This window comes from Crinia signifera, chromosome 5 (genome assembly GCF_055691185.1).
Source record: "Crinia signifera chromosome 5, ASM5569118v1, whole genome shotgun sequence".
Classification (NCBI taxonomy): domain Eukaryota; kingdom Metazoa; phylum Chordata; class Amphibia; order Anura; family Myobatrachidae; genus Crinia; species Crinia signifera.
The window spans coordinates 226,353,370-226,376,026 of NC_139221.1; the positions used below are offsets into that span (position 1 = coordinate 226,353,370).

General features: G+C 42.6%; 1 protein-coding gene across 1 annotated transcript in view; it reads left to right on the forward strand.

The window, feature by feature from the left end:
- Window positions 1-22,657, forward strand: part of TMEM108 (transmembrane protein 108) — a 205,226-nt gene that overhangs the window by 18,580 nt on the left and 163,989 nt on the right. Inside the window, exon 2 of the mRNA XM_083188589.1 lies at window positions 20,397-20,506. The gene's annotated coding sequence lies outside the window, so the exon portion shown is untranslated. The remainder of the gene's footprint in view (window positions 1-20,396; window positions 20,507-22,657) is intronic.

Genomic DNA, 22,657 nt, shown 5'->3' on the forward strand with positions numbered 1-22,657 from the left:
CTAAAATCAATAATGTCTGGAGTGACATATTATGATAATGCCTTAAGGACACCCATTTTTTTCTCATAGTTTGTCTCCCAGCAATTGCAGTGGGTAGCCAAAGGCCATATACATCTGCAAATCAAATGACCTTTTGCTGAAATAATTGCTTTGGATTATTAAAACCTTCTGTTCTTTGCAGTGGTAGCATGGTCATGTTTCAGTATTCACATTGTTCTCAATTTGGACAAAATCATGCTGCACTGCAGGTGGGGCAGATGTAACATGTGCAGAGAGCGATAGATTTTGTTTAGATATTTTATTTCTGTGCAAAGTAAATACTGGCTGCTTTATTCTTACTGCAATCTAGATTTCAGTTTGAACACATCCCACCCAAATCTAACTCTCTCTGCACATGTTACATCTGCCCCAACTGCAGGGCACATAATGCCCATTTTAAGAACAAATTTGCTTTGCGACCAAGTATGAATTAGGGGCCTGATGGAGGCCCGATCGGACGAATATGCGCATTTGTAAATCCCCTGTGGGAACGCCTTCAGCGAGTATCACACATTAACCAGGTGTTTGCACTTGCAGGGGAGGGAAGGGGGTGGCAGCAGGGGAACACCCAGCGTTTTATGGGTGCCCCAGTAAAAATGCTGGACATTCCCCTGGGAACGTGGGCGTGTCGATGCCTGCGTGGGACAGGTGGCTGATGTCACATGATGTTAACGTCCGCCTTGAATTCGGCCATCTCCAGCCAAGATAAAAGTCAGTTCAGACTGACTTTTATCTGCGAATGGAGAAAAATGAATTTGATGGTCAGCGGCAGCATGCGAGGGGATGTAGTCACGTACACATCCCCTCGCATGCTAGCGAAGAAATTCAGCCGGTGGGGGCGAGTATACGCAGCCTAGCGAACAGGTCTGAAACAGACCCTAGGCCTATTGTTCGCAAAAATTTTAAAAAAAGCTAATGAGTCTTGTTGTTGTAGCTGTCGTTGTATTGAAAAACGCATTAATTATAATATTAACGTACATAATAAAATAATATATATGTAACATAATATTGTAATGTTTTCAAGTGTTTCATTGATTGCATACAATGATGTGCACATGGTAATATTATGGGAGAACAGGTTAATGATGTGATACAAACACAATTATGTGTCATGCACCAGTGAAGGCTAAAAGCTACTATTACAGTAATACCACTTCATTTAAATGTATAAAACACATTATTCTGGAGAACAAGAAGGGTTCTTGCTACATTAAATCCTGTACATGTCACTACTTTGTCTTTCTAAATCACTAAAGCTCTGCAAATGTAAATGTCCAATTTTACAAAATTGTGACAGTGAACATAATCTTTCATTGCCAGCTGTATTGTCTTTATAATAAGGGGGAGTGTTATCAAATCTTGGAGAGAGAAAAACTGGAGAATTTGCTCACACATTCCTGCTATACTATACAATGAAAATAAGCGTGGCATATGGCACTTAGTTCGCATCGCGGTCCCACTAATGTAAGCTGCTGTACACAGCAACAATGTAGCGGCTCACATCTGTAGCGACCAATCAGATTATGTCATTTTTTTTTTTATTATAACCTGTAAAATGACAGAGGCTGGTTGGTTGGTAAGGACAATTTCTCCACTCTTCCCCTAAATGTTAAATTGGCATCAGCATTGCCTTCAGCTTTCCTTCCAGCATGTCATTATTGACAGCCTATGAGAAGTAAGCTCTGTATGTCCTGGCAGAGGGAATTTTCTGCTGAACCACATGAATACTGACAGAGGCGTAACCAGACCTTTGAGGCCCCATAACGGGTGGAGTGCGAGGATTTTTAGCACCCCATGCAAACTATACATTTGTGCCCTGCCTTTTATACTTTATTAAGGTACAGTGGTCTCACAAGGAAGTGGTGTGTACCCTCAATTCAAATTGCACCAAGTAGCACAATTATATTGCATTGCACTGCATGTAGGGCACCTGATTAATTTAACACCACATAGTAGTGCCCCTTATTCACATTTTGAAACACAGTAGTGTCCCTTATTCAAATTTTGCTGCACAGTAGTACTCTGATGTATGCTACACAGAAGTGTTACTTGTACTTAATGGCCACAGTAGTAGTACCCCTTACACATAATGCCCACAGTACAAATAATATATGTGTATGCTTATACAAATAATATCAACAGCAGTAGTACCACTTATACAAAATGTCCAGTGTGTACCCCTTACACAAGTGTCCACTGTAAATTCCCCTTACACAAAATGCCCACATTAGTGCTCCTTATACACATATTTTTCTCTGTCACTCCAGCAGCTAACCAACCGTGTCCCTCCAGCAGATCCATGACTTTGTCCCCCAAGAAGATTCCCCTCCTCTGTGTTCTTCTATCTCCCCTTGTATTCAGCATGCACAGAGCCTGCTCCCCTTAATGGCTCTTTTTCACTTCAGCAGCATCGAGGCAGGGCCGGCGCTGCCCGCTCAGCAGAGGATGCAAAGCAGGTAGGCGCCGGGCAGGAGAGGCGCCACTGTCCCTGCTCTGCATCCCCTGCTGTCTCTGAGGCTGCCGGCTGTTGCTGCGTCTGTCACACTGCAGGGCACGCAGCAGCGCCGGAGGCACAGAGTTCCCTCCAGGCTGGCTCATAAACATCAGGGCAGCAGTTCCAGTACGTACTAAAAGGGGCGGGGCTACACGGATGGAGGGGGCGGGGCTACACGGACGGAGGGGGCGGGGCTATGATGGAGCAAGACTGAAGAGAGACACAGGAGAGGCTGAGCTGCCAGGACAGCAGAATAAAGTGTGAGTGTAATAATGTTGGCAAATGGTGTGGGCACGTGTATAGACAGGCAGCATTACCAATGTCAGCAACTGGTGTGAGCATGTGTGTAGGCAGCATTACTAATGTCGGCAACTGATGTGGGGATGTGTATATATAGGTAGTGCTACTAATGTCGGCAACTGGTGTGAGCATGTGTGTAGACAGCGCTACTAATGTCAGCAACTGGTGTGGGCACATGTATAGTCAGCGCTATTGATGTCGGCAACTGGTGTGGGCACGTGTATAGTCAGTGCTACTAATGTTGGCAACTGCTGTGGGCATGTGTATAGTTAGCGCTACTAATGTCGGCAACTGCTGTGGGCACATGTATAGTCAGCGCTATTAATGTCGGCAACTGGTGTGGGCACGTGTATAGTCAGTGCTACTAATGTCGGCAACTGCTGCGGGCACGTGTATAGTTAGCGCTACTAATGTCGGCAACTGCTGTGGGCACGTGTAAAGTCAGCGCTACTAATGTCGGCAACTGGTGTGGGCACGTGTATAGTTAGCGCTACTAATGTCAGCAACTGGTGTGGGCATGTGTATAGTCAGCGCTACTAATGTCGGCAACTGGTGTGAGCATGTGTGTAGACAGAGCTAGTGATGTCGGCAACTGGTGTGGGCACGTGTATAGGCAGTGCTACTGCTGTTGGCAACTGGTGTGGGTATATGGTTACACAGTGCTACTAATGTCGGCAACTGGTGTGAGCACTACGTATAAGCAGAGCATATGTTTACACAGTAGCGCCTTGAGTCCTGTTGGAGAAAGTGCGCTATATAAATTCTACTTACTTACTTACAGTGCTACTAATGTCGGCAACTGGTGTGGGCATATGGTTACACAGTGCTACTAATGTTGGCAACTGGTGTGAGCACTACGTATAAGCAGAGCAACTACTTTTGGCAACTGGTGTGGGCGTTCTGAGTAAGCAGACCTTCAAATGTGGGTATATCCAGGAGTATTCGGAGCATTATGTGTAGCATAATGTGTGTCAATATCATATGGGCATTATGGTGCTTGGCATATTTTGTAAGGAGAATTACGGTGTGTGGCATAATGTGTAATGGGCATTATGGTGTGCTGCATATTGTGTAAGGGGCATCATGATGTGTGACATAATGTATAATGTGTAATGGGCATTACTTTATTTATAATGTGCCTTACTGTGTGTGGTATAATGTGTAATGGGCATTGAGGTGTGAAGCATAATGTGTTATGGGGATTACAGTGTAATTGGTACTTTTATGTGACTATGTCCATTCCCCATAAACCTACGCTCCTACATTTTTGCGCGCTCCTACGGCGCAAACTCTCCCTGTTTTTTGAACTCATGGCACCAAAATGGCTAGTTACAGCTGTGTAAGGTGAATAATATTGTGCTACTATGTGGTGTAATTTGGAGTGGGAGTACTATTGTGTGGCCATTCCCCTTCCTTGAGAGATCACACATTTTTCTTTCGGTGTGCGCTGTCCCTTTGTAAAGCTTGGGTTTATTTATAGTTTGCAGGAGGGCGCCGAACCCCCTAGCACCGGCCCTGCATCGAGGGCATGATATCCAATATCCCATGACAGAAAAGGAAGCCACTGGTACAGGTTTTTCTGTTTTAATTACTGTTCAAGACTGTGCTAGTGGAACTCACCCCCCCCCCCCCCCCCCACACACACACACTTTAACCCCCTGCCACACAGTAATGCTTAGTGCACCACATATGCCTCATAAAGTAATACACTTCACATTGTGTCCCACACAGTAATGCCCCACACATTATGCAGCTGATGCAAATCGAGACACTATATCACTCGGGGCAAACAAAGAGAGACAAAAGAACAAGTTATGCACTGAAACCAATGAAAAATCTAAAAATATTGGAATATAACCATATAAGGGAAAAGAATAATGGACCTGAGGGGATGAAATTAAAATATCCTAAAGTTGTAATGCCCTTCTTTCAAATATGTTAAAAAGAAGTATTCCTGGCCTCACCCCGAACCCGTTTAAATGTGCACAGTGTCTGCCTCTCCCTTTTCCCTTTATCATTTAGTTATCTATTTTTCTCTTTCTATTCTTTTTTTTTTTTTTTTTTTTTATTTATTTACTTACTGTATTTTTTTTTTTCTCCCCTTCCTCTTTCACATTACATACATCTATCTTTCTATCTCTCTTTATTATTCCTACTAAAAAAAAAATTAAAATTAATGGCCACATTTGACAGGTTGTTATGTGCAGACCAGTTATTAATTTATGTGATTAGCTATTTTCCTAACAGTATTGTTTTGTACTGGTTGACTTGGATGTTGTAATTGTTGGCTATTCCAATAAAAATATACGTTAAAAAAAAAAAAAAAAAAAAGAAGTATTCCTTTAGCAATAGCCTGAATGGAGAGAGCGGGAGTAGGGAAAAAAACAGCATAGGAAACAAATTTATACCAAATAAACAGGGAAGCTGTTATAATGAAAAGTAATGTTAATGTGGGAGGTTGCATGGTTTATTTTATTTATGCCACAAGTGCTCCAAACCCTGAGCATCTAGTATTTTCAAGGGACATCCAGCAGTTAGCAATGCGTTGACAGAAATTCTGTATTCCCGAAGTTGGTCCACATCGACTCTTCGGAAGATTCACCTGAGACACGTTTTGGAGGATGACTCTATACAGTGTCCTGTATGTAGATATTTACTGAAAAAAATAAGAGGAATTGTACAGAAATGCTACTACAGTACATGAGTTTGAAAAGAAGGATCTTTTTAAACAATGCTTTAAGGCCTAGCCAGGAGATGGGGTACTTCTGTACTTTCACGGCGCCAGCATGGCGCCGCGCGTCAGAGTCCCCTTGCGGGGCTCGCTTCGCTCGCCCACGCTGCGGGCTCGGTGGCTCGCTACGCTAATTAAAATCAACTCCATGCCAACATGGATAGTGAAGGTATGAACTATCCATGTTGGCATGGCGTTAACTCCGTTTATTTAACTTAATTAGTGGCGAGCGTAACCCGGAAGTACGCGCGGCGCCATGCTGGCGCCGTGAAAGTAAAGAAGTACCGGAGATGGTCTATCCAAGAGATATACTGTAAATGGATAGCTATAACTTAGGAAAACCCTTACCTTGCAGCTGCTATGGGGCCCATAGATCTCCTTGCACCAAGTCACAGACTGTACCCAAGCCCGCCTCTTCCCCTTCACTTCCGGCCACCAGACAGAACAGCCATGGAGGATGTGGCAGAGTAGGGGCATCACACAGCTGCAACAATTACCCCAATCTGACAACATCAGAGACCTGTGCTGTAGTCAGGTTATACAGTATGTCTCCTGCTCACACCTCTCTCTCTCTCGCACTTCTCTCTCTGACACTGCCCCCTCTGTGTCTCTCTCAATCAATCTCTCTCAATTTTTCTATTTTTTCTCCCATTGAAACCATCTCTCTCTTTTCCTCACCCTCTTGCTCCCCTCTCTCTTTGTTGGTCGCCCTGACCCTCTCATTGTCTCATTTTCAAAATGTTGGTATGGGGCCCAGAGTTCTAGTCATGCCCCTGCTTAATGCTCTTATTCAGGGACTTATTTCTTAATGTCAAAAAGAGAAATGGGAAATACGAATGTCGAGGTACTGGTGGGACGGTGGGACTTAATTTTCAAAAAATCTGGAAATTGAGAGCAAGGAGAGAAAGTGCCAAAGTCTATAAGGTTAATAGGTAAAGCATCAGTTTTACTTGTATTCAGCTAGAAGTATAAGTCTCATTATATTTGGTTAGGATATGATTCTTTCTAGTCATTTTCATCAGAATGCTTAATATTTGTAAAGTCAGATTTTTCCAAGATACTCTTTAAATATGCTATTTGTTTTTTATATATTAGCATTGTTATTAATGTATTATTGTACATACATGAAGCATATTGGCAGAACTCAATATCTTCAAGACCACTCGTCTTCCTTTGATTAGTCTTTATGGGTCATTTTAGTACCGGAAATATAAACTGAACGCTATTGGTTAAGAATTCAGAAGGGCTCGTAGTGTTATTTTGACTATGGGATAGAAGTGCTTATAAATCAGGTTCTACAGGAATATTAACTACAGTACATTGCTCACTGTGAAGACGATTGTCTGACTACATTCATGACTGATCTTGTCTACAGATAACACAAGAAACCAAGCAAGTAGCCAAAAGTCATTATCTTCCCAGTGCATACCTACCATAGTGTAGGCAGGATGAGAAGCAAATGTGGCTGTAAACTACAGAATATACTTCTGTATGTAACTAACATATAATGCACACAACTATAAAGCAGTATCTCTGCATAAACTTCCGGGAATTGTGAGGTGCTGGAACTAAAATTCTAATCATTTTTCATTGAACCTAACGTATTACTTATTTTATACGTGACCTGGACTGGGCTGCTATTTTTTAAAGCCGAAAACTGGGACGCCAATGTGACCTGAAATTTTCTTAGTCTATAAATATCATGCCTAATTTTGATGCGGGTCCCAAGTGCAGTAAGTTATATATGGCTATTCCCACTTAGGTGATCAGGCAAATGCTTCAGTCTTATGAATATCAGAATAAGTATTCTCATTTTAAGTTTTGCTGAGTAGAAAAAGAAAGATAAAACCAATTTATTGGGGAAAACTGGGATTTTGTGGGAAAACTGGTATTCTAAAAGCTAGATTACTAGCAATTACGTAGTGTGATCATGTCAGCATGAAATACAGTACAGGCACAACAGAATATTACATTAGTATTCCTATACAGAAGATGTACAAGAGAATTTTAGCATTCCTGTTTCCAATGGCAATCATTTCATTGTACTCCATACATTTTTGTTGAAAATTGTCTAGAAGCATACACTGTACACGAACATGGCACATTAAAATAGGCTATAAGAAAGAACACTCAGGAGAAACATGAAAAATGGAAATATTATATGGACAATGCTGAACATATACAATTAAGGAAAACAGTATCTCAATAATCAGAGAGAAACCACAATTAATAGTGAAGAAACAATAGGAAAGGCCAAGAGGACAAGCTTGTCTAAATGAGGGATAAGGCTCCAGTGTCTGCAAAAAGGTTTGCTTTGTGTCTGTCTCCAAGGAAACCAGAAATTCCATCAGACGCAGCCTATTTACCGTCTGGATGGGGGGGATTCCAGTCTATCTATCTATCAATCTATCTATCTATCTATCTATCTATCTATCTAATGTTGCAATGTGTGATGGAGACATTATTTATTTCAATTTAAAACTTAACTTAATATTTTAGGGAATATTTTAAAGATAGCATATTCTTAGCATTTGCATTTATATACAATGCTATAAAAATGCAATCTAGAATGAGGTTTGGACGTCTGCTTAACTCATACAGCTTAGTCTGTGGAGCACCCGTCGGCTCGCCTGCCGACTTATTACCACCTCCCATTCCTACCGCCAAGATTTTTCACGTGCTGCTCCCTTTCTCTGGAATCCTCTACCTCTCCCCCTCAGACTCTCCACTTCTATACAGATATTCAAACAGGCTCTTAAGTACACTATTACATTGACTGTCTTGTATGTTTTTCTATAGAAAACAACAGAATTCCAGTTTCAACTTTGTGAGTTGTAGAAAACAACAACAAAAAACGTACACAGCTTGCATGTTCTTGGACCATATGAAATTGTTTGTGTTTATAAATGTGTGTGAGACTCTAAACTCTAACATTTCACAAACTCAGGCGCTGTCACAATTCTCCCCAAGAGTCTGTTTTTATGTCATTTGTCAAATTATCTTTCATGTTCATACACTGAGTATCTGTTTATATGGTGCCCGCAAGTATTCATAAGACTGTAGAGGGGGAATTGTAATTCTAAAACCCCAAAATGCTCATTGACTCACCAACAAAAGAAGAATGAAGTTTTTGTCTAGTGTCCGTAGTAGGATGTTTTATGGGATCCTGCTCGTTAAGCTACCTTGATTAATGAAGTCTGATTGAATTTGCCACGTCTAGCTTCAGCCTAAATTTAGATCAATGTCATACAGAACTAGTGTTGTACAGGCATTATTGAGAATTGGAAATAAAGCAAATAACATACAGTAAGAGCAACTTGTGTATAACATGACAATGTAGGACTGCTGAACATCTATGTAATTCTATGATTCATGAATGGTTCATGCAAGTCAACAGTACCTTGTGCTGGTGTTAAATAAAAATTCTAATGTATGATAAACATTGGTTTCTGTCACAAATACACTTAATCATTAGGATGGAAAAAGATACAAGGTCGTCTGTTTGATTCAACTCATTGCCTTTCTGTTAATTCAGAAGGTGGAAACCTCAAACACAGGCTTAATTCTTCTAAAGTCTATTATTATTAGCATATCCTTCCAAATGAAAGCTATTTCCTTATTTCTTTTTAGTAATCTTTTCTGTCCGTAAGGTACATTGTTAGTATAGCAATCGATAAGGCTTGGAACATATACAGCAGTTTCATCAGCACATTTATGTTGACTGCTTTGACCTGTCCAGTTGATGAGATGGGAAGAGCATTCCCCTTATACTGCAATATTTCTAAATAGTACTGGGTAAAATGCCAAGTACTGGGTATTTGATTACGCCATATAGTTTGGAAGATCCTGAGTTACAGTATTTCAGCCTGTTTAAAAATGTAAATTTACTGCTGAGTCCTAAATTCTTGCAACAGATTTACAGTAGATCAAGTACTATAGACCGAGATGTAATAGGATGCAAACAAAGTTGGACATTTTGACCGGAGCTCAGCCAATGTAATGCATGCATCTTTAATGCTCCAAAAGCATAACGGATCCAACTACCTGTCATGTCACAGGCTGGGTTTGAAAAATAATAGGTAGGAGCTGATTGGTTGGAGGTTTAACACTCACCATTTTATAACTTTTCAAGGCTTAGTACATCTTGCCCGTGATATTCCTATGGGCAACCAATCAGAATCGACTTCTTATTTAGCACCCTCTAGAAGATAGTAGACAGGATCTGATTGGTTGCCCATAGCAACATCACATGTGAAGTAGAATACACATCTTAGTAAACTGGAATGAATGTGTCATATAACAGTTGCAGGCTGGGATGTAATGCTAGCCAAGTTACAAAGTCTCTACACAAAACTGCTCTATTAAGTCAAACATAGAGAGAGCTGTTTTATGGGTGAATTGTATTTTGCAATGTTGTAAGTCAATTACAAGTACACAATGACAACACATGTGAAATAAATAAAAAATGTTTTAATTATTTGTAACCTTAAAAATCTAAAAAATACTCTTGCAAATACAGATGAAGCCCCTGTCATCTTGGCCGGGGCTGGCGATTCGATAGCCAGCTCCCGCCAGGGGGCACGCACGCCCGAGATGCTTGCGCGCCCTGTGCCAATGGAGCTCCCCGCCGACATCCACTGCCTCCCCCGCTGCTGCCAATGGTCCCCCTCACCACCCCGCGTCCCTCTTCCAACCCTGCTCATCGCCCTGAAACGGAGATGGGCAGGGTGCCGCTGCCAGTCGCAAAGACACTGGGACACGCGTGCGCATGAGACGCACACGCGTCCCAGGTTAATGGAGTCCCTGTTCACCGGCACTTGCCAGAGGGGACGTTCTGGCGGGCACCGGGCAAAGATGACAGGAGCTATGTAGGTCAAATGACATCTGACCTTTATGAACTTGGAGGCTATTACTTTGGCTGACCTTGCAGAAAGACTGACTTTTGTGGAAAAATTTGATATTTACAAAATTGGACCAAACTTGGCTCCCATCGCATTCTGGCCAAGGTCTTTCTGGCCTTTTATGAATCTTGATCAGCTGTGAAGTAAATGGGGCTGTTAATCAGCAGTATGCCATTGTATACACATTAATTTGTCATGACAAAATCTATGGGATTATAAAGTTCATTTACTCCACTAAAGAAACACAAGAAAATCCTATCATAAGGCATATTTTACCCACAAAGTGCAATGTGTCCCGATCAAATGTACTTTTTTTTTAAACTAAAGCCATCACCAATGCAGCTATAATCTTCAGATACTAGCCAATGCCTGAGATGAGGCCCACCAGCAGAAGAATTACTCATCCAACTCTACTCCTCAGGATTTTGGCAAAGAGCTTGACATACTTATTTAACAAGGATATTTGTTGAAATCAGAGCTGGATTAAGGCTCCAGAGGGTACTTAAAACAAGAGTGGTGGGGGAGGGGGGGGGCGGCAAAATAATAAATAACCACGCACACATAGCATACATTCCACCCAACACACTCTACATACATATACACACACTCACACACAAAGCATACATACATACACATTCAGCATGCATACAGAAACATAGAGCATTCATAGATACATACATACATACAAACAGACATATATGCATACATACAGCACATACAGGACATACATACTGTATGTACAAACACAATACACATACAATACACACACATCATAAATACATACAGTACATATACACACAACATAGATATAATATACAGCATACATGCATACATACATACATACATACATAGAAGATATATATATATATACATACATAACATACATACATGCATGCATACACCTTATGCACCTTAGCGTACTCCACGTCCTGAGGAAAAAGCCGCACCGGCTTTGAAACGTCGACATGACTGTATGATGACATGCTGCACTTTTTTCTTCTATAAAAATTGGATTCAATCCATAGCCCATTGAGTGCCGCCTGTTTCTTTGGATTAGCCCCTGCCGGGACCTCCTGAGATTTATCCTCTATATATATATATATATATATACGGGGAGGGGTTGCGGCGGCACTCGCAAGAAAAAGAAACCACACCAGGCGGATAACTTCACCTGTGAAGTTATCCGCCTGGTGTGGTTTCTTTTTCTTGCGAGTGCCGCCGCAACCCCTCCCCGTGCATATTGTCAGCCCAGCGCTGATCTAGGACGGGCACCGCATTATTGAATTTCAACGTTATACCCTACCAAGGAGCTTGGAGTGAAACACCTTATGAAACACCTTAATGGACTGCCTGGCACCATCAGGTTTTCATACACAAGTAGTCCCACAAATGTTTGTTTTCTCGACGTTGACGTGAGTGTTAATCATGGTAAATTGTCAACAGCCATCTACAAAAAACCAACTGATACCAACTCCGTCTTACGGGCAGAAAGCTTTCACCCACCCGCACTAAAAAGAGGGTTGCCTTACTCGCAGCTTCTTCGTGTTGTAAGGATAACCTCGAACCCTGATGAATTACCAACAGCATTGAGGGTGATGGGTGATGAGTTTATTTCCAGAGGCTATGACATTCTGGAAGTGGAAGAAGCCATCAATAAATGTCTTCTACTGGATAGAGGAACGTTGTTGACACAACCCAAGAGGGATAAAACTATCAAAAGGATGATTTTTCCTACAACCTTCTCTATAGCTTCAACTAAGTTGAGGGAAGTGGTACTTAAGCACTGGCATATACTGGAATCTGACCCAGTTATGGGCATATTTTGTAGCGAAATCCCGATGTTTGCCTACAAACGAAGCAGCAATTTCAAGGATCAGATCACGTTTTCTGACATCAGCCCAGCTCCAAAGAAAGGTACATGGCTTGGATGCAAGATTGGTGCATTCAGGTGCAGTGGCTGCGTCAATTGCCAGCATATGTTAACAGGTGATGTTTTTTGCAATCCTAGGACTGGCATTGAGTTCAAGTTAAAACAACGCATGAACTGTGATAGTAAATTTGTTATTTACGTCATTATTTGCCCTTGCAAATACCTGTATATCGGAAAAACGATCCGGATGCTTAAGGAACGAATAGGAATGCATCGTTCATCGATTAAGAAGGCTATGACTATTCGTGACCACACTACCCCACCAGTGGCTAGACATTTTTTTGAGGTTGGCCATACTATGAAGGACTTCAAATTTATGCCTCTCTTTCAGATTAGGGCCCCCAAAAGAGGTGGGGATCGTCACCTCACCCTCTTGCAGAAGGAATGCGAATTCATCTATAATTTGAATTCCCTAGCCCCGGAGGGCCTTAATGAAGGAATTAATTTGAATGTCTTTCTTTAGTGGGACTACTTGTGTGTATATATGACATAGGTGATAATTGTATTATATTGGGTGGTCTTGTAGGCTACCACAACCCGTTTGATGCTAGACTGATTCAGCATTTGCCATATTGGCGTACCCTATATTTATATAGTTTTCTCTCTTCTTTATCACATTTCTTGCATTGATTGGGGCACACTTAGTGGTGGTGTGTGGTTTTATTATTATATTTACACTTTAACATTTTGTATGGCATTTTATAGAACTATGATGTTTGATGTACAGAAGATGAAAGCACTCCCATCATGTGGGCCAAATGATGTGTGCCATTATCAGTGACAGACGGCCTTAGACTCACCATATGTCTATTTTCCACCTTGGGATTCAGTTATTTATTTAATTTGTTGAGTGCTCCGCACATATTTATTTTCCATTAGCCTTCTGGGTAATTGTGAGTTATCCGGGCGCCCGATTTCAAAATCGGGTCGGATCGGGACATCGCATCGCATCGCATGCGACCATCGGATGCGATGCGATGCGATGCGATGACCCGATTTTTCCATAGGAATCAATGTTAAAATGGACTGAGTCCATTTTAACATGGACTTCAATGGGAAAAAGGGGTCCTTTTCATACCCCTACTATCCAAGTGGGCATGGAGTTGGATATAAACCTGTGGCGAGCGTAGCGAGCCACCGAGCCCGAAGCGTGGCGAGCGTAGCGAGCCCCGCGAGGGGACACGGAATACCGTCCCCTCGCGGGGCTCGCTTCGCTCGCCACGCTTCGGGCTCGGTGGCTCGCTACGCTCGCCACAGGTTTATATTCAACTCCATGCCCACTTGGATAGTAGGGGTATGAAAAGGACCCCTTTTTCCATAGGAATCATTTTAACATTGATTCCTATGGAAAAATCGGGTCATCGCATCCGATGGTCGCATGCGATGCGATGCGATATCGCATTGCATCGCATCTGATTGTATGCCTTAACTTAAGGCATACAATCAAAAAATCGGGCGCCCGGATAACTCACAAGTACCGCCTTCTGTTTACTGTCTATGCTGACGCCTGTGTCATGGCCGTGCGTTCCACGGTCTGACTGTGGGCGTTTTAGCGATGACGTTTAAGTATATCCTGTTCAGTCTGCCCTGCCTGTGCTGACGCGTGTGTCATGGCCGTGCGTTCCACGACCTGACGGGATGCGTTCCAGCGGCAGTTAGGTGAGCGCACGCTAGCGATCTGACAGCCGTACACGCTGCTCAAACCGGAGGGGATGAGCGGCGGTGTACTCGTGCAGGAAGGTCAGCGGGTGGTGCAATACAGGTTATTTCATACCTAATCAATTGGTATTTGGGGCATATTTGTTCTATCCGGTCTTGGAAACCGGAAGTGCGGGTCATGTGCGTCTCAACGCACAGGTGTACCAGGTGAGATTAAGTGACAGGTGAGTGCTGTTTGACTGATTTTGGCGCCGTCAGGGCCTTTATATATGGCTAGCATTTCAGTTATGCTTATACCCTTGAGGAAGGTGGTCGCACCACCGAAAAAGGCTGTCGGGTATTCTGGCTTTGGAAGTTGGTGGCAGGTCCCCTATGACGATGTTATGGGCTATGGATAAGTAACCTGCACCCCTTAATTTGCTTTTTGATTCCAATGTAATGCCATGTGCTTGATCTCTTTTTCATCAATATAAAATGTTTTTTCTTCAAACTGGTGTGCAGACCACTCTCTGTTAAAGGAGACACCCCACATATGCAATTTCTTATGTGATCTGGCACCCTAAATTCACACCTGTTGGTGTGCGGTTTTTCAAATGTATATATATACATACACACATACATAGAAGATATATATATATATACATACATAACATACATACATGCATGCATACACCTTATGCACCTTAGCGTACTCCACGTCCTGAGGAAAAAGCCGCACCGGCTTTGAAACGTCGACATGACTGTATGATGACATGCTGCACTTTTTTCTTCTATAAAAATTGGATTCAATCCATAGCCCATTGAGTGCCGCCTGTTTCTTTGGATTAGCCCCTGCCGGGACCTCCTGAGATTTATCCTCTATATATATATATATACGGGGAGGGGTTGCGGCGGCACTCGCAAGAAAAAGAAACCACACCAGGCGGATAACTTCACCTGTGAAGTTATCCGCCTGGTGTGGTTTCTTTTTCTTGCGAGTGCCGCCGCAACCCCTCCCCGTGCATATTGTCAGCCCAGCGCTGATCTAGGACGGCACCGCATTATTGAATTTCAACGTTATACCCTACCAAGGAGCTTGGAGTGCCGCCATCCCCCCCTCGCATATATATATATATATATATATATATATATACATATATAAAAACTGCAGACCTGCACATGCGCAAACACGCTTATGCGCATGCACAGATTTTCTACATCGCTCCCCGTTGCAAATTCATAATGGGCCGAACTGATTAGAATTAGGGCAATTGTCTAGCAAAATAGGTCAGATTAAGAAGAAAATATTTATGTGAAACACATTTTACCCCTTTTCACCCCCGTTAGGGTGAAATACATTCTGGTAATGTTTGTATGTAAACAAACAAATGTAAATCTCAACTGGATTATGAGATAAGAATTTATTTAAAAAACACATTTCATGCTGGCTAGCAGGAGGGAACACTGCTATACCTGCTCCCCTGAGTTCCCTGTTCCCTTCCTCTTTCCTACTTTGCCAGTCCTTCTTCCATGCAGTGATGTGTGAGGGCCCCTCCATGCCAAACCCCTTCCAGAGTTCTGTCCCTTCCCTCTCTCTTCTGCTTTGCAGTCTGCACACCTGGTCCTTCTTCACCTTCACTTAGACATTATTCAGTTCTACATTCTCGTTCAGTCTTCAGGGAACAGAGTACCAAGAGCAAAGATCCAATGGGCCTCACATCTACAGAGAAGGTTGTACAGTATCCATCCCCCTTCTCTCGGTTGCCTTAATGATTTCTATTTCCTGAATTGTGACTATTCTCAGGTTACCAGTAGGACACTGTTTCATGTGTCTTGATAGACTGTGAGGAGGCTGCATTCATTATATTGCGTCTATGTTCCAAGAATCTGACGCTGAGCATCTCGCTTGTTCTCCCTACACTCGCACGTGACCAAATAGATCACGTATGGGCTAGAGCACGTAAGGACACTTGAAATGTCAAACATCAGATCCAAGGAGGAGGAAGAAAATTGGTCCCTCTCTTTAATTTGGGGACAAGTCATACATTTGTTTCTTCCACACCAAAAGCAGTCTAGTTGGGTCTGCACCCATATAGTAACTAGGCGCCACGAGATTCTTAATGTTGTTATTCTTTTTAAATACTGCCCTTGGTTCTTCTCCAATGAGACCTGCAAGAATCTTATCAATTATTAGGATTTGATAATTCTTTTAAACAATATTAGGTGATTTGAGTATTATTTGCATTTTAAAATAAAGATGGGATTGGTAGTTACAGTAGTTACAGAGAGGGGTCTTAAAATGAGAATACTTTTGGGAGACAGCTGAGATTCTCTACGGATAAATCAATTGCTCCCCCTGGCACTTGTGTGTGGAAAAAGTGAAAGGTTAATATGGGCTTAATGTCTAGAACTGGAGGTGGAGGGACAACCAAAGCAAAGTTGATATTTCAGCTTTTTCATTTTGCTCAAACAAACAAAAGTTAATTACCTATAAAAATTAATGTAGGATTTCACCAGCGATAAAATACATATTAAACAATACATAAAGGAAATTAGTAAATCATCACTATAACTTATTCTGATAAAAGCCATTGAATTACATCACTTATATTATTCAAGTAGTTATTCATTTTTCTGTTGCACAAATTCCAAATGGCCGTTATAAAAACTTAGACATGACTAATAGATCATCACCTATCTCTCACATATTCATTCATTACAACACTCTGGCAGGTATCATCCATCCATCCATCCATCCATCCATCTAGCCATTTACTTTATTTGTTTTAACTGGAACACAGTTAACTTTGAAACTATGCATAAAAATGTATTCCTTTCTATGAAAAGTGTCCAATGTTTGCTCTGATCGACTCATGCCATTTATTGCCATCTAAGGCTAGACTTTTCATGGGTTTTGTCTTCGATTTTGCTTTTAGTAAATCTCAGATTTGCTAATTCAATGGGAAATTGCAGAAAAAAAACCCAACATCGATGTTAGTAAATTTACCTCTCCAAAGTTACCCTCATGACTGTAAGTAAAGTGATTGCTATTGAGCGCTCTCTTTCAAAAATGGGCGTGATCTTGCTTCTAGACCATCTCATGGTATGCTTTTGTAATACATAAAGGGCCTTATTCTAGTTCACTCTCAGAGGCAAATTCCTTCTCAAATGGACAAAACCATGTGCATTGCAGGTGGGGCAGATGTAACTTGTGCAGAGAGAATTTGATTTGGGTGGGGTTTCTTCAAAGTGAGATCTATATTGCAGGGTAAAAATAAAGCAGTCAGTAGTTTCCCTGCACAGAAACAAAATAAGTCACCCAAATCTAATTCTCTCTGTACTTGTTTCATCTTCCCCCCCCCCCCCCCTGCAGTGCTCATGGTTTTGTCCATTTGAGAAGGAATTTGCCTCTAAGAGTGAACCAGAATAAGGCCCAAAGTGTGTGCAAGCTCTGATCTTGCCTTGCTAACATGTCCATATTTAATATAGAAATGTGACTAATGTAATGCAACACTGAGTATAGTGCAATTCTATCTGAGAATGTGCATATTTGGACACAACCAGGATGGAATAACTTCCTGAAATGCTAAATCACCTCATACATGTGCAGCCTTTGATTATATCTGTAGAAATGTGAAATTGTCCAAAAAAAAGCATTTAGCCCGCACAAGTTCATCTCCTCTTTCATCCTGAATAATTTTATAGCACAACTTTCAGGATAACAACTGGGCTTCATCAATCATCTTGATAGGTTTCTTCCTATAATGTTTTCAGGTAGATGACACAAATGTTCTTTACTCATGTAGCAGTAACATGCAGGCATGTGAGGTAACCATTGCTATGAGAACTAAGGTCGTCTGGATTCATGAGAGGCGACACCCGTAGATCCCTGATTATTGGGAACCTGCGGCTGTACAAGGTCTGCGCAGAATTGGCTCTGTGTTCTCACCTGTAATTCCCATCATTTGTTGCGCAGTGGCCTTAAGATGGGTTGGAAGAGGACATTGTAGGCAGAAACAGAACACATTGCCTCTGTTTATTGGAGATGCAGACTTCCTGACCTTGTAGACTCTTTTTCCATTGGTCAGCTGCATATGTGGAATCTTACCGCTTATACATCACAACTGCTTACAAGCGGCATTGATTTTCATCCGTATCTGAATCCCGCTCACTGATTTTTATATCATAATCATTTGCAACAGGCCCCAAAAATATTTAAAAAAAGTAATTTCAGAAATTCATACTTGATTGTATTTCTCCCAAGGTTTTTTTTCTGTGTACTGGCTATGCCATACTTGTTTTCCCTCCAGAGAGATTTAGAAAGAAGATAATGATTCGTAGGAGGATAATTAACCACTTAACTGACCCCAAAAAACTGCTCAGAAATTGTCTGTTTTTTTTTTACTCATTAAAGTTTAAGAATTTTTTGTAAGAAAATCTTAAAATATTTTATGTGTGTGTCTCTTATGTGTGTGATCACAAATTACATTCAGACGTGTCCATTGAGGCGAGGTTGCATTTATTTTATTCATTCCAATTTACTTTTATTCCCCACCTATTTATTATACCATTATACATTATTGTTTTTTACCTTTACATTTTATGTAATATTGTACCTTGTATGTATTTTAAAACAGTAAAATTTGTTACATTGTTCTAAACCATTGAGTGACATTCATTGATACAAGCGCTGCTTGACCCGCCTAGTGCGTGTCCTTTTTTCTAATTTCACTATTTGTCTCCATCTCCCCACCAGTGGTGGTTTTTACCTATGGGATGCAGGACTGCAGCCCCCCCCCCCCCAGGTAAAAGCTGCGGTACTTATGTAGTATCTGGGCTGCCGATTTTTTGATTGTATGCCTTAAGTTAAGGCATACAATCAGATGCGATGCGATGCGATATCGCATCGCATCGCATCGCATCCGATATCGGATGCGATGACCCGATTTTTCCATAGGAATCAATGTTAAAATGATTCCTATGGAAAAATGGGTCCTTTTCATACCCCTACTATCCAAGTGGGCATGGAGTTGGATATAAACCTGTGGCGAGCGTAGCGAGCCACCGAGCCCGAAGCGTGGCGAGCGAAGCGAGCCCCGCGAGGGGACGGTATTCGTCCCCTCGCGGGGCTCGCTTCGCTCGCCACGCTTCGGGCTCGGTGGCTCGCTACGCTCGCCACAGGTTTATATCCAACTCCATGCCCACTTGGATAGTAGGGGTATGAAAAGGACCCATTTTTCCCATTGAATTCCATGTTAAAATGGACTCAGTCCATTTTAACATTGATTCCTATGGAAAAATCGGGTCATCGCATCGCATCGCATCGCATCGAATCGCATGGTCGCATGCGATGCGATGCGATCTCCCGATCCGACCCGATTTTGAAATCGGCAGCCCAGATACTACATAAGTACCAAAGCTGCCACTGTCTCTGCCTAAAGTGAAACCAGATGCAGTCTGTGAGACTGCTCTGGCTTCAATGTGACTGGCAGTGACTTCCTATTGGAAGTCCTACCTGCCAGTCACCAAGGCAGTCCCATTAGGAGGTGTTTCCACCCTCCGGTATGCCTCTCTCTGCGCAAATGCGCAGCAGCCCCCAAAACAGGCTCTGCGCATGCACAGTACCGCGTACCATACTGCGCATGCTCCGGACCCATGAACCCGATTAAGCCTCCGGGAGCCCATGGAGGCTTGGGCCAGCGCATGCGCAGTATGTATAAAGTTACTGCACATGCACTGGCCCCTGCATGGGACCGGCGGCCGGGACATGTAGGCAGCGCAGCTGAGGCAGCGGCAGCGGAGGGGGCCCGCATTGCAGCAGCCCCTCTCCTCAAAAAGGGTAAGATCCGTCACTGTCCCCCACTGGTTCTAGTTTGACCCCTGGGGATTACCACTCCCCTCCTATTGGTTTATATTCCCTCCCCCTCCCTTCCCCTTGTAGACAGCAGCAGAGCGTGTGTCAGTGGGGTCTGATGATACATTTATAAGGCAAAATCAGGTTGGTTTTCCCTTCTAAGTTATTGCTGCTATCCAAAAATCAACAAATGGACAAACTTGCACAAAAGTCCAGCACTTCCGGAACTTAGAGTCTATTACATTTAGCCCTAGGTTGGAAGGTTAATGAATGAATGACTTGATGGTCCAGTGATGTACTGTATAGTGGATTTGTGTGCATTTTCCATCAGTATGAATGTGTGTGCATGTACATGTGGTCGGGAATATAGATTGTAATCTCCACTGGGGCAGGCACTGATGTGAATGTTCTATGTAAAGTGCTGCAGAATATGAGCACAATATATAAATTACTTGTATCAATAATAAGTGGAATGTATCTCGCTGACTTGTATCTTTTATTTATTCCAGATCATACGAGTTTGTGAGATGAAGAAAGCAGTATCTACCACTGACATCTGAAATCAATGGATTATGTAAATGTCGATGAGCTGGAAACCTTCTATACTTCCCACTCACAGGTAAAATCAATATTCACATTGGATAATGAATGACATAGGCAACTAATATTTAGCACTTCATCTAAATTTTGTTATTGCTCCACTCACATGAAAAATTAGGGGAGGTTATAACCAAAAACTCTTTAACTCCTCCACCACTGATGTTTTCTTCATTCTATAGATTGTAAGCTTGCGAGCAGGGCCCTCCTACATTTTGACTGTCTGTAAATACCCTGTTTTGTTTCACTGTCTGCTATTGTAAAGCGCAACGGAATATGCTGCGCTATATAAGAAACTGTTAATAAATAAATAAATAAATAAATTCTTGTATTATTTATTTATTTATTTATTTACAGTTTCTTATATAGCACATACATATTCCGCAGCACTTTACAGAGTATAGTTGAACATTCACATCAGTCCCTGCCCCAGTGGAGCTTACAATCTATATTCCCTACCACACAAAGACATTCTAGGGTTAATTTTGTTGGGAGCCAATTAGCCTACCAATATATTTTTGGATTGTGGGAGGAAACCAGAGTACCCGGAGGAAACCCGTGCAAGTACGGGGAGAATATACAAACTCTGCACAGTAAGGGCCATGGTGGGACTCGAACCCATTACAGTATTGACAGTATTTTGGCACTTTTCCATCTGGTCACATTCCAACAACAATATAAGCAATGTATTAATGCAGTGCCATGACCCCGAGTCTCTGAGTGCCAGGAGAGGGCTGCCAATCAAAGGGCTGCCCAGTGTTTTAAACAACTCTGCTGCCACCGATGACCCCGCCGGCTGCTAGCGCTACTTCTAGCACTATGCTACTCCACCGCCATCGCTCTGCCTGCCCTCTTCCATGCCGCCAGCAGTCCATTCAGCCCCTTCTCCCCATGCCGCCGAAAGCGATCCCTCCGCCCCCCACCCGCAGATTGCATTCGAGTGATAGCATGTGGTTAAAATACGTGATCGCTCTTGCAATTCAATAGATATTATGTGCAGCACAAACTATCTATCAATGCAACATTCGATGGTGGGCCCGTGCATCACGTCGAATGGTCCCTTAGCAATGCATTCAATCATTCAATTTATTGGCCAGATGTAGTCAAAATCGAATGATTGTATGCAATATCTCACAATGTATGGGCAGCATAAGTCTGACCCTTCCACAACTCTGCGACAGAGACCTGCTGATCGAGGCCAGGGTGCTGACATCACATACCCTCCCTGAAAACGCCATAGCACACCTGCAGTTTTTCTGACACACCCAAAAAACAGCCGGTTACAACACCCAAACGCTATCAGTCAAATTAAGTGAGGACTGTGATTAGATCCTTTTGCTATTTTGTTGCTATTTTGGATCAACTCTGAATCAGGCCCTTTAAACTAAGTTACCGTTTTCTTGAGCTCCTGCAGTGGACAGGGCTGCTGACTGGGGGGTGCCCTGGGTACAGCTGTCCCGGGCCCCAGCCTCTGGAGGGACCCGGGCCGCTGCCCACAGTGGTACCAAACCACACACACCCCCCCCCCCCCCGGGCACCCGCATACCACCTCCCCCTCCCGGCGCCGGTGGCCCCCAGCCAGGCACGCACATTGCAGCCTGCAGAGCGCAGAGCCTAGGACACAGAGGGGCTCGGCGCTCTGCAGGCTGCAGTGTGTTCTCCGGACCCGACCGACGGTGTAGGCTGAGGGAGCTGGAGGGCAATGCTGCGTGGTGGTAAGTAATGGTAATGGGGAGGCGGGGGGTGGCAGACACAGGCGGGGGCGGGGGGCGCACGCGGGGGGTGTGTGTGTAGGGGTTTCCTTATGAATGCCATCCTGCAAGTTTTGCAACTATTTTGAATTTGTTTTCTATCGCCTGTGTATTTATGCACAGAAGTTGGCCATTTATTTTTGTTGCTTTGGAATATGAGGATATCAAGCTGTTGTCTAGCTGCAGTACAAATGTTTCCAATGCAGAGAACCCAGCACAGCTGTGTCGTACCCCAAGGAAAATCATTTATTAGATGGATTGAAAAGAAAACAAAAATTACTCCGCTTCATTATAGCCAGAATGTTTTTGGTAGATTTCAGGAAACATGTGCAAACCAATAAATTACATTTATAGAACAACCCCTTTAATTAAAAATGATTAACTTCTGATATGCAAAAATAAATATAATATATGCAAAAACA